This window comes from Heterocephalus glaber, unplaced genomic scaffold (assembly GCF_053883595.1).
Source record: "Heterocephalus glaber isolate CG9 unplaced genomic scaffold, H.glaber_assembly_v1.0 deba00001442, whole genome shotgun sequence".
Taxonomy (NCBI): domain Eukaryota; kingdom Metazoa; phylum Chordata; class Mammalia; order Rodentia; family Bathyergidae; genus Heterocephalus; species Heterocephalus glaber.
The window spans coordinates 15,619,299-15,633,099 of NW_028258296.1; the positions used below are offsets into that span (position 1 = coordinate 15,619,299).

A 13,801-nucleotide genomic window follows, 5' to 3' on the forward strand; every position below is an offset into this window, starting at 1 on the left:
AATTATTATTGAGTTTATGATAGATATTTCTGCAGGTTTATCCCCCAAAATCATATCATATTAAGTATATTTTTATTTTACTATGAAATATAAAATAGATGCAAAAAGCAAAGAAAAATTTTGCAAGTAATTATAAGACAAATAATTTTGTAAATACTTTGTGGATATAAACAAAAACTCAAACACTAAATAACCAAAAAAAATTGACATCTTAAAGGAATCCTTCAGTGTTTCTCATTGATCATAGTACCATTCTGACCCCTGAAAGGTAACTTCCCTGATTTTTTATGATTGTTTCGCTTGTGCGTGTGTGTGTGTATGTGTGTGTGTGTGTCTGTGTGTGTGTGTGTCTTAACCACTTGCATATGAATCACTAAACCTCAAGTGTAGTTTTTTTTTTAACTGTGAGTGCATATGTGTGTATGAGCTATGTTATGAGTGTGTTTATTTGGTTCAACATTACTTTTGTGAGATACATCTATGATATACGGAGCTCATGTTCATTGAGCTAGAATGCTCCATCGTGTAACTCTACTACACAGCACAAATTTCACTTGCATCTCCAAGGTGAACTCTTGCAGAAATTACAGGTATAACATCTTATATGTGGATGGTGAATGCATTTGCTCAAGGGTTAATGTCGAAACCAGAGATTTCTATCTTTAGGTAAGTTCACCCTCAACTTTTCTAGATAAAACTAAATTGTTTTTCAGGGAATATCCAAATTTTACTCTCCTCACCAGGCATGGTAGCACATGCTTATAATCCCAGCAGTCTGACAGACTGTGGCGGGGTGGTGGTGGGGGGAATTTACTCATTTAATGGTAGGGAAGGAAAGTTCCTCTTTCTCTAATTAACACTTGGGCATTTCTAGTTTTTGTCATGGTACAACACTATTGTTTAAATTTGTATTTAATAATGAGAAAGATGATCTTTTATTTATTGGTCATCTGGATTTTCCTCCATTGATACACTGGGTTGTCTGTTTTAAAAGACATTTCTTTTATACTCTACATGGTAGTTTCAAAGGATTGTTTTTTTGAGTTTCTCTTCATGATCAAAATTCTTCATAAACCTGTAGTATTTCTATTAGTCATTAATGCTTTCTTTTCATATTTAAGAAATTATTTCCTATGTAACATTTAACAGGTGCTTTTTCCTTCCCATTTAGATGTTTAACTCACCTTAAATGGATTTTTATTTTGCATGGGATGTTAAAGATCAGTTTCATTTTTTATGGGTTAGGCAGCTTTTTTTAGTACCAATTATAAAAATTCTTTTACATTTCTCTCTAATAGAGACTGCACTTTGTCATATATTGAGTTTTCTTATATGCATGCATTTGTCTTAGAATTCTATATGGCATAATATGGTTTTAATGTATATATACATCACTCTGTTCTACTGCAATATTGTTTTAATTAGAATAAGTAAAAGAAGCAAGACTTTTAACTTTCTTTTTGAAGAGTTTCAGAACTATTTTTGATATTTTGCCTTTCTGTTTGAATTTTATAGCTTCCTCTTCTTCTCTCTATAATATGTACAACAAAATTTGAATTTTAAATAATCAATACATGTATGAACATAGTATGGTCTCATAGTTGGCTAAAAGTTTCCCTGATGTTCCAACATAAAATTCTACACATTTTTCATAAATATGTTGGATATATTTTATTAATTTTATTTTTGAACATCTTGTACTTTGGATGCTATTTTAAATGGCATTTTGTTTCTAATTTGTTTTGCAAACATACACTAATATTTCTTACTTTTCTATACTGATCTTCTGTTTAGCAATCGTCCTGAAGCCATTTGTTAATTCTAATATTTTACCTGTGAAAATTTTAAACTTTCTCTATGTATGATCTATATGATAATATCATCTGTAAACAATACATTGGCATTTTTCTTTCTAATCACATGTTTAGGGTGCTTTTTTTTTTTTAATCACCGTTTTTTGGTTTTTTTGGGGGGGGGTTTGGTACTGGAGATTGAATTCGGGTCCTTGCGCTTGCTCAGCAGGCAGCGAAACTACTGAGCTAAATCCCCGGCCCTGGGCTGCTTTTTATTTCACTGAGCTGACCAGCCATCCTTTCCACTTATATATATATATATTATATTTATGTTTTAATATATAATATATTATTTATATTTTCCACAAGTACAAATGTATATTTACATATATAGCCATGCAAGGGAGAAAAATATATGGTCATTTCTATATGCAAAAAATGTTGAATATATCACCCATTTATAATAATAACATGCATAGCTCATATGAATACATATGCATATATAAACACAAATATATACATTTTGAATAAAAGTTATTTTTCAATTCCTGTCTTACTGGAACATATTTAAAATCATAAATAAGTATTATAAATATTCTCTATGCCATTTCAGCATCTACAGAAATAATTATAGGTGTGTTTGAAGGTGTATTTTCATCTTTCTATCTAAAGACAAGTTTCACATTAGTAATTTCTGAATACAAAGCCATTGCTGAAGTAATTGAATGAATAAATATTGGCTAATATTTAATTTAGAATTTATCTCTTATTTTTATTGGTGTGAATACTTGAGACTGCCTTTCTCTTGATTACTGCTTTACAAGTATTGCTTTTCTTATGTATTTTTTAAATTATTACATTTTTAGAGATTCTATAATTTTGATTTAAATTGCCCCTTTCACTGAGAAATTATTTAATAAAAATTTTGTAAAGTTTTTTTATTGTATTAGAAAATCAGAGAAATTTGTTTTCATTTTCCCTTTAAGGAATTTGATTCTTTGTGGTATATCATGAAAATATTTTTAAATGATACATGTGAAAAGTATATATACTTTTACATTGAATATAAATGTAATTTATATGTATATTATGTATATTAATAAGATCAAAATTGTTATTTTAGAAGTTTTATATTCTTACTTTTCCCCACTTAACTTATATTGAACTAACACTATATAAACATCTCAATATATATAATACTACATTATATATATATAATTATTTTTCTAATATGTTTTATTTTAAATTTTCAATCAATTATTTCTGTTTCTGTCTAGTATCTTTCTTTTCATCAAATACTTTGTATAAAATTAAAGTAATACTTACATGATGTGATAGAAGCTACTCTTTCCTGGAGAGGATTCATTTTTGTTTCCCAGAGGGCAATAAATTAACAGGCCTTAATAAATAGAGAATTAATTATAACCTGGACTTCAATCTTTTGCAACACTAATCTATTTGCTATTTTCTCGCATTCTCAGAAAATATCCCTCAGGGTCCTGTGAGAAAACCTGAGATCTTTAGAGATTATTTTCCCCCTTTGTAAATCCTGAAGTTTCTGGTCCTCTCAGCTTTGAGAGACTTCAGAGAGCTTATTTGGTATGTTACTCTTTTCTTCTCAGAATTCTTAGCATTTTTAAAACTCCTCCTTTGAATTGGCAAATGCCTAAGGGAAAAGATTCAGAATTCTATTCCTAGGTGTGAATCTATTTTATTTCATAATACTGGTCTCAGATGTCCTCAATATTTGATAACTTTCTGATTATTTCAAATAGAAACACTGAGCATTTTAACTAGCATTTTTGATTTATCACTGGACATTTGGTCTGAAGTAAGTTGACTTATCACTTCCAGAGGCAATAACTATTTATTTTTAAATAAAATATTTTATTTTTAAGAAAGAAGTTTCCTGTTCCTATTTTCATACCTTAGCAATGAACTATTAGTTTATAATCTTTTTCTGTGTGTATGCCAATATTGGGAAAATATTGCTATTGTTAAAATTCAAAATCTTTCCATGACATCTTTGACTAATAAAAAGAGAAATCATTACAGATATTTTTGTTCTCAGTTTTCTTTATCTTCAAATTGTATTAAGAAAATGCAAAATATCAAATGTACATTAGGTTGCTAAATTTATTTTTTCACAATATGTAATCTACAGCATCACCCACAATACTTGAGGTTTGGATTTTGCCTCAGTTCATAATAGATTCAATTAATTAATATTCCCATCTGAAGAAGGGAATTTTTTTCTTTTAAACAATAGCTGCAGTAAAATATTTATTTATTACAACTAAGTCCAGAATAATAAAAAGAAGACATAGCTAATAAATATCAAGGAAGAAAAAGCACTTAATTTGAGTAATGTAAGCTGGGATTCTCAATAATTGTTTAGGACTTTATGCAGTTTATAATAGTAAAGGTAAAAATAACTATTATTTATAATAGCCAAGGAGAAAACTCTTTATGTAGGCAGTGATTGTACCCTAAGGATAAGTTCCCTTTTAAGATAATGGGTGTAGTTATAATTCAATAGAAAATTTTTATGATCTTGAAAAATTGCCTATTTCTCAGCTTAGATGTAAGAAAGAATTTGGAGGTTATGAAATCATTAATAATGCTAACAAAAAATTAGACTAATTATAATAAAGAAAACATTTATCTAACCTCTGCTTACCATAACTATATTTTAGAGATTTTATTATAGGATTTTTTTATAATACATTCAAAATATTGCACTATAAACTTCATTATCAGCTAAGTGCCTATTATGTATGTGGTGAGAATGTTATTCATAAACCTGGCTTAAATCTGGCTTAAAATTTATCTATAGTTAGTTATTCTTGATAGAAGCAAATTTTAAAAGTGTACTTTTGAGTGCAAGGCTAGAATTTCATTTCAAAAGAGGCATAAAATGGATACTGAAAAAATATGCACATGAAGAAAATATAATATCGAATCCATCATATTTTATTTATTCTGGTTCACTTCTATGTGAATATTCATTCTGAATATTAAGAGACCTGTAGCTGTACTTGAACACCAATATGAAAATGAAATAAAAAGTCAACTAATTACTTCATCTTTTGCAATCTTGCCAAAAATTTGTAAAAGAGGTCAATTTTTTAAAAAATAACTATTTAAATATTTATTTCAGTTTACAATATTTTGTCTGTGCTAAGCTTTAAAGTTTTATTCATCATACTTTTGAATTGTAAAGCATAGACTTCAAAGTATGTCTGCAAACATACACACATAAATTCACACACATCAGGATTTTCCCTTTGTAAATTTGAATCTATAAGTGACATCAAAATAAGTTAATAATGGTTAAAAATTCATAATTCTACACTGCTAAATGCACAATTAATGCTTAAGGTTATGAATGTGAAGATATCATTTTATCTACGTTGTTACATTTGAGGAGATACAATATCATTATTGACACACTGAGGAAGTCGTTCCTTTCAATAAAAGCGGTTTTTAAGGCCAGGGATTTAGCTCACTGGTTCTGCCTCCTGCCTCGCAAGTGCAAGGAGCCAAGTTCGATACCCACTACAAAAAAAAAAAAAAAAGAGGTTTTTAAAATTCCCTTCCTTCCCACTGGGTTTGTGTAAGTAAAATTCTTTACACCCACTATGTGATGGCCAAAATATCAAGAAACTATTTGTTAGGTACTTCAGAGCCCGCACAGAGCAAGCCCCCTCCTCTCCTTTCCCCCTGCCCCACTCTGGCCACAGGGAACAGGGAACTTCCAGATAACTAAGGCCTGACCTCCCTTTGTTAGTGACTCTCTGCCTAGTTAAGGTCTTTCTGCCCCACCGGTTTCAGGGTCAGATGTCCCAGTAAGATAGGGGCTTCCCCAAAAGGGTGATTCCATCCCCCCAGCTGAAACCTGTTGCTGCATACCCCAGCCCCAAACACCCACCCCACCAATGGCCTAGTGCTCTCCCACCTACAAAATCCCATATAAGCTTCCAGCTCAGCCCATGCAGTTGCTGGTTTCCATTCTGTGAGTCAGCCCAGCAGGCTACACACTGCCGCCCCAATAAAGCTTGATGCTTGAACATCCGTGTGTGCCCCCTTCTTCAGTGACCCTTTCACTATTTAGACAAAAGAAAACATTCAGCAAACAGAGACACCCAGACATCCAAGAAGCAAACTTGCAGGATACCTGCTTTAGGCAAATTAGTCACTTCCACGTATTTTGTAAAGTATATTGAGTCATTAAAATTACAATTAAGCCTGGGGGTGTGTAGCTCGGTGGTAAAGCACTTGTCTAGCGTGCATAAGGCCCTGGGTTCAATTCCCAGTACTACGAGAAAAAAAGAAAAGAAAATTACAATTAAAAGGATATTTAAACAAGTATGTAAAACAAAAAATATGCAAAAATATTAATAAAGACTTTAACAGAAAAAATGTAGAACACAAAAAATGAAAGGGTTTGACTGCATAGGAAAAATATTAGGGAAAATGAACAAGGTGATCAAGAAGAGTAATACAAACCTGACAAAAAAGGAGGAAGTCGAAAGTCAAAATTAGAATCATGCTTTCTATCACTTCTAGCTCTACTTATCTATAACCTCTCTATGCAACATGATAAATACAATGAATGCTTAAATTTAAAAACTTTTTATAATGAAAGGTACAATGCCATTAATCATTCTTAATACTTTCTGACTCCCTTCAAACACACTTGTCCTATTGTACGCACCACTTTCTGAAGCATTTCTGGAAGTCCTCTTTGTGAGTGTCTGCATTCATGCTGTGGCACCCTGTCTCTATGCTGTGAATCAGTTCAAAACATTTACCTTTAATGGTCATTTGAACTTGGAAAACAGCCAGAAGTCTCATGGTACCACTGTGGATAAGATGGATGAGATGCATGGAAATGTTTTTAGGAGGATGCCTTTCTGCTGAGCCTTCTGTGGCAGCAGCATTCACCAAGTTTGTAATCACACCTGTTGAAGACGCAGAAGAGGACTTTCAGAATTGGTTCAGAAAGTGGCAAGAATGGTGCCTGTGTTCAAAGTGAGGAGGAATGTTTTGAATGAGATTAATATCAATATGTCTTTCATTGTAATAATTTTTTAATCATTCATGGCACATTTTTATCACTACTTGCATCTATCTATCCATGTATCAATATCATCATCTATCTAGGAACACTTATGAATACTGAATACATTCTCCATGTACTCACTTGAACAGTATTAATGCACCCTCTGGAAGACTGGAGGGCTGGGGGCCAATGTGGCTGGGCTGAGAGTAGAAGAAAGCATGGGCCTGTTGTTAGCATCACTGCCAAAGTCCTCAGCCCCTCGGAGCCCAACATTCCCAAGTCCTGCAAGGCCTCTGTTTTGTTAGTGGCCATGAACTAAGTGATTATGCAGATCCTATCATCACACCCTGTGCCACTCTCAGATGGGTTAGAACCGCACATTTATTCAGTGGTCCTTTCATGAAGTACAGTTAGCCGAAATTCCATTTCCATCCTGTTGTCTGGTCTCCTGCTGGATAAATATATAACACTCAGGCTTCATATACATTCGGATGTCATTACTGACAACAGCATTGAATTTAGTGCAGATCAATGAGAGTCTCACCTTGATTAGAAGTAAAATAACAAAAAAGATACTATCTCTGACCTCATGGATCTCTAAAGATTTCCGGCAGACATCTATAAGCAAGTTAGCATGGGGGAGTGGATCACTTGGAGGTGTTAGGGGGAGTCAGGCAGCCTATGTTTGGGCTTTGCTTTTACCACTCTTCAGCACCATGATCTTGGGCAAGTTACTGGGATGTCATGTTCCCTACCTGTAGAAAAGAAATTACTGGGATGGGGATTTAGCTCAGTAGTGCTGCGCCTGCCTGGCAAGAGCAAGGTGCTGAGTTCAATTTCTGGTACCCCCCCCATAAAAGAAATTAGTGATTCACAACCTAACAAAGGAAGCAAAAGACCTCTACACTGAAAAATACAGCACTCTGAAGAAGGAGATTGAAGAGGATATAAGAAAATAGAAAGATATTCCTTGTTCCTGGGTAGAAGGAACTAATATAGTGAAAACGACCATACTTCCAAAACTACTATATAGATTCAATGCAATGCCAATTGAAATTCCAACAATATACTTCAGAGAACTAGAGAAAACAATCCAAAAATTCATTTGGAAACAGAAGAAACCTAGAATAGCAAAAGCAATTCTAGGCAACAGAGACATGGCTAGGGGCATCACAATCCCCAATTTGAAACTATACTACAGAGCTACAGTGATAAAAACAGCATAGTACTAGCAAAGAAACAGACCCGAAGATCAGTGGAATAGATTAGAAGATGCAGAAACAACTCCAGACATACTCAGTCACCTCATCTTTGACAAAGGAGCCAACCACCCTCATTGGAGGAAAGAGAGCCTATTTAATAAATGGTGTTGGAAAAACTGGATTTCAACCTGTCAGAAATTAAAACTAGACATATACCTATCACCATGCCCTAAACTAAGATCGAAGTGGATTAAAGATCTAAATATTAAGTCAGAAACACTAAACTTGCTGGAAGATAAGTTAGGTAGAACTCTTGATGACATTGGCATAGGAAAAGACTTTATGAACAAATCTTCAGTAGCATGGGAGCTAGCACAAAGAATCAACAACTGGGATCTCATCTTATTAAAAAGCTTCTGCACTGCAAGAGAAACTACCAACAGAGCTAAGAGACAACCTACAATGTGGGAAGAAATATTTAGCAGCTGTAACTCAGACAAAGGTCTACTATCAAGAATATATAAAGAACTAAAAAAATCAGACCTTCCAAATTCAAAGACCCAATTCAAAAATGGGCAACCGAAATGAACAGACATTTCTCAAAGAAGTAAAAACAGCAAGTAAATATATAAAAAAAATGTTCAACATCACTGGTCATTCGAGAGATGCAGATGAAAACAACACTGAGATTCTACCTCACCCCACAAAGAATGGCTACTATCAAGAAATCAACCAATAACAAATGCTGGTGGGGGTGTGGAGAGAAAGGAACCCTTCTCCATTGTTGGTGGGAGTGCATACTGGTGCAACCACTGTGGAAATCAGTATGGCTATACCTCAAAGAACTAGGACTACAGGTCCCATTTGACCCAGCTATTCCTCTACTGGGAATCTTCCCCAAAGATTTAAAAGAATCACACCACAGTGATATATGTGCACCTATGTTTATAGCGGCACAGTTTGTAATAGCTAAAGCTTGGAAACAGCCCAAATGCCCATCAACTGGAAACTGGTTAAACAAGATGTGGTTTTTTTATAAAATGGAGTACTACTCAGCCATAAAGAATGAGAAACTTGAGACATTTATAGCTAAATGGATGCATATCGAGGCCACACTCTTAAGTGAGATAAATAGGACACACATGTGTAAATACCAAATAGTTTCTCTAGTATGAGAAATTGAAAGTGTAAATAAGGATGAAAATGAATAAAATGAATAATTGATAATTTGAAATAAGAAAAGGTCCAAGGGTTTGGGGATGATGGAAGGGAAAGGGGAGAGGGAAGAAGGGAAAGAAAAAAATTATGAGGAAAAAAAAATGCAATCAAACCCTGTGTAGATAGGTAAGGGTGGAGGGGGTGAAGGGTGCACAGATAATGGGAGAAAAAATAAAAACTAAGATGCATCATGTTCTGGTACAAACACCCAATGATAAATGTAAATGTATTTTATACCTAAAATGTACCAATAAATATATATATATTTAAAAAATTAAAAAAAGAAATTAGTGATTCAGCTATTTGGGGGTAAATGAACAATCATAAAAAGTATTCATCAGCTTCTCAGCATATAGCTATGACTCAGTGTATGACATTATGCTAATGATTATAGGGAGAGGACCCACAGGTGTTATGCAATATACAGAAGAGGCACTGGCCTCAGATGACAGGGAAGAACTATTTGAAGGCAAATTCAGTTTGGTAAAGTGGAGATGATGGAGGAAGATGCAAGGGAGAATCTAAACAGAAGATCAATGTGTTGAGATAGTTTGAAAAGCTTATAAAATGCATTTAGGAAGTGAAAGTTGCTCAGTATGGCTGGGGTTTAGAATTATTGGATTCAACAGTGAAGTTGCAGTGATGAAGATTCTGAAATGCAATCAAAGTACATTTTTCACCCCTGTAAATCTAAGGAACCATATACTTAATTTTAAATATTTCATATTTATTTTGTATTTTGTATTTCATAGTACTTCTTTTCTTGCTCAAATATTATAAAATTACAAATGAGAAAACATTCTATATTAACATATATATTTCCTTTGATATCCGCAAGGATTTTGTATGCATAGAATATACCAGACTTGAGCAAACTTAGAAAGAACTTGAGTTCTCATGTATCTGAGTTACATATATTACATCTGTGTGTTATTAATATTTGTCACATTTACCAATCCATGTGACTATGTAGGGAAGGACTCATGACTGTGACTTCTCAGGACTCTTATGACTCTAACCTTATAATCAAATAAATTGAAATTCAAGTTAGTTAAATAATTTCCCTAAAGAAATTTGCTTTGTAAAGGATAGATTCCGCATTTCATTCAATATTAATTTTTCTAGTACTGAGTATTAAACCCAGAGCCTTTTCAATGACGTACATCTTCAGCCCTTATTTATTATTACTTTTTAAAATTTTGAGACAGGGTCTCCCTAAGTCTCTAAGTTGCCCAGGTTGGACATAAAGTTGTGATCCTCCTGCCTCTGCCTCCCAGAGTCCCGGGATTATAGGTGTGCATTTCCAGCTAATGCCCAGTATACTTCTATTACCCAATTTAAAATTAGCATTGGGATAGACTTACATTCTTCCAATTTATTTTATTTTTAAACTCTATTATTTTTAATAAGACAAATTTCCTAATACTAAAAACTAGTATCTAGAATCTGAAATGCACCACATTGAACACTTTCTGAAGGCAGATTCAGCTTCTGTACAGCTTGATTTCTGTGTAATGTATCTCCCTGGCACTATTATCTAACTAAAATTATCAGATAATTTCCATTATTTCCAGTAACTTGCTTTTATGGAAAAAATATATTTTAAAGATTCATTACTCAGCACATTTTTACTATTTACATCATCTAAAAACAACAAAAGCCAGTTCAGTAGCACTTTAAATCAATAAATCACTAATACATTTTTGGGGTATATTTTCAGCATTTTAGGCATATACATGGAGAAGTATAAATGAACATAAATGCTCTATGAGAGTAAAAATGGTTTTAGTTTGTTTATACCCAGTGCACAGTGAGAGCTGAGACTTAAGACACATTCAGTAAATATTTGAAGAATGAATGATTAAATATGTTCTTTTTTTCTTTGGTTATCTTGCTTTTTTGTTTCCTTGCTTTATGTTTTCACTTTCTTTTTTTTTTTTTCTAAATAACAACATAATAAACACTCTGTTTGCAGATTACTTTTGTTTTTACTAAAGAAAATCTAGAATATCTGTTAAAGCAGACCAATCCAATTTCAGTCCTTTTACAAACCATCTTGTATTCTGTTGATTTCATCTGGTATATTGTCTAATAAACTCTATAAAAAGTAGCACAGAAAAAATATTCATGTCCTGAATTAATAAATAAATTCACAAAATGAATTCCTATAAATATTCGAATCTATAGACCAAGAACATATACATTGTAAATCGTAGTGTTGGAACACTCAGTAAAAGCTATCTCAGGTCATATATTCTCCAACGGTTTGAGTTCCTATTTCTAAATAATTTCTTCACTCATTTTGTTATCAGATTTTTTCAATTTTTTTCTCACTTGAATAATAAAAGAGATGGTTTTTAAATTAACATTTAGTCTTTCTTCTCTTGTCATGGATGAAACTGCTGTGTTCAAATATGTTTAATTTCTGTTCTCTGCTCGACTGTTCATACTGTATCTACTTTTCTACTGGAAGTTTGTCATGTTTTATTAACTTAGCACCTCTTTATATAGTAAAAACTTCAAGATTTTTCTTGTGATTTCAATTATAAATAATTTTTTCTTCAGTTTGTCATTTATATTTAGATTTGTCTGTATTTTTCTATAGGGAATTAATTTTATTCAGTTTTCATATTAATGTTTGTGTTATTTGTCATTTCTACATTATTGAAAATAATTTCCTGTATGTTCTCTTCATGCTTGTATAATTCTTCTTTTTAAAATTTTAAACAAAGGCTGAGGCTGGAGCTCAATGGTAGAGCACTTGCCTAGCATGTTCAAAGCCCTGGGCCCAATCCTCCTCACTACAACATAAATAAAATAAAAAATCAAATACAATCCCATTTTCTGATCAGTCTTTTCATGCAAGGTATGTCATTCAAATTACTTTTCTTTCTCTAGAAAGAAATTATGTTTTCATAATTTATCGATGTGAATTCAGAAGCCACTTGTGCCATGCATTGAAATGTCATTCTTACTTGGACATCTTTCTTGGCCTTTCATTTTACCCCCTTTGTCTATAAGTCTATGAAGGCTCCAAATTGACAATGTGACATTTGATAATTCTGTTTTAATGTGGACACAGGTTTGAGCTTTCACATGACTCTTTCTACGTAGACTTTGTATGGCTATTTTTGTTCGCTATTTTTCATCCAAATATATTTTAGAATAGCTCATTTAAAGAGAAGGAAATTTATTTTTTTTTATTAAACTCAACTATGACAAAGATTTACTATGGGGGAATTCATATCTTTAAAATGTAGAAGCATGTGTGAGGACTACTTATTTATTTATGTTTTATTTTATAATTCTTCTTGTTCTTTTTATATATTTAATGTTGAGAATATATACATAGGTATCACTTCTATTGTTATTGTAAGTGGAGACATTAAAATCATGTCTTCTAATGAGATACTATTTTTAAATATGCCAGAAATTGATTTTTATATATTTTCTTTCTGATAATCTTACTCTTTTCTGTAATTAAAAAAAAAACTGAATAATTTTTCTAGTAAAAAGTTGTATCATTGGTAATTATTGATGTTTATATTCTGCTCTGCTTTTTTTTTTTTTTTTTTAGTGGAGGTACTGGGGATTGAACCTAGGATCTCACTAAATCTCTAAGTGGCCTGAATTCTGTATCTTCCTGCCTCAGTCTCCTAGAGTACTGAGAATATAGGCATGAGGTACTGCACTACACTTGGCTCTCCTTTAATATGTAATGCTTCTTCTTTTTTAATGGCTGGTATTATAGGTACACTGTTAAATAACATCAGTCATTCAAATCATTATTCTTTGTCCCTTTGAAGGAAATTATTATACATATTGTTGACAGGGCTGAGTATTTAGCTCAGGGGTTTCGCTGCCTGCTGTGCAAGCGCAAGGACCCGAGTTCGATCCCCGGTACCAAAAAAAAAAACAAACTTAGATTCCCATATTGTTGACAGTCTGGTATAAAGATATATTTTATCGTTTCATAAATATCTATGACTTTATCTCAAATATTTAAACATTTTGAACTATATCAAATACATTTTCAGGGACTCTAGAAGGGATCTTATGATTTTTATCTTTTTAAAAAGTAATTAAATTAATATATATTTAATATTATGTCTGTTGTTTTCCTGAAGTTTTGCTGCTATAGTGACTTTTTCTTTAAATAAAGTAATGTGAATTTTTCTTTCATAATATTTCTAGATTTTTTATTTATACATAATATTGATCTAAAGTTGTTTTATGTTATGTCTTTCCAAGGTTGTGGCAAATTTCACTTACATTCATTGGTCAAATCTGAGTTTATTGGCCCAAATCTGAAAAACCGAACCCTCTGGGGAGGGGAGTGTGCCCACTGGAAGAACCATATGGCATCACAGGAAGTTGGGAAGAAATATAAATAGCTGGGAGCAATACTATAATTATCAAATCTACCCTAATTTCATATTTCTTTCTTACTCTTTATTCCTTTCTTTGTCTGTCTCTTTATAATCTTTACTTTTTCATCTTTTTTTGTTTCCCAGTTTATTTCA

General features: G+C 32.5%; 1 long non-coding RNA gene across 4 annotated transcripts in view; it reads right to left on the reverse strand.

Moving 5' to 3' along the window:
* Positions 1 to 13,801, reverse strand: part of LOC147827616 (uncharacterized) — a 77,605-nt gene that overhangs the window by 54,655 nt on the left and 9,149 nt on the right. For 2 of the 4 annotated variants that reach the window (XR_015451953.1, XR_015451950.1), the window contains exon 2: positions 6,608 to 6,757. The exons of 1 other annotated variant lie outside the window; for it this stretch is intronic. This is a non-coding gene — a long non-coding RNA (uncharacterized LOC147827616). Of the gene's footprint in view, positions 1 to 3,119; positions 3,205 to 6,607; positions 6,758 to 13,801 lie in introns of those variants that run through there. One more of the 4 variants, XR_015451951.1, reaches the window with a different exon arrangement.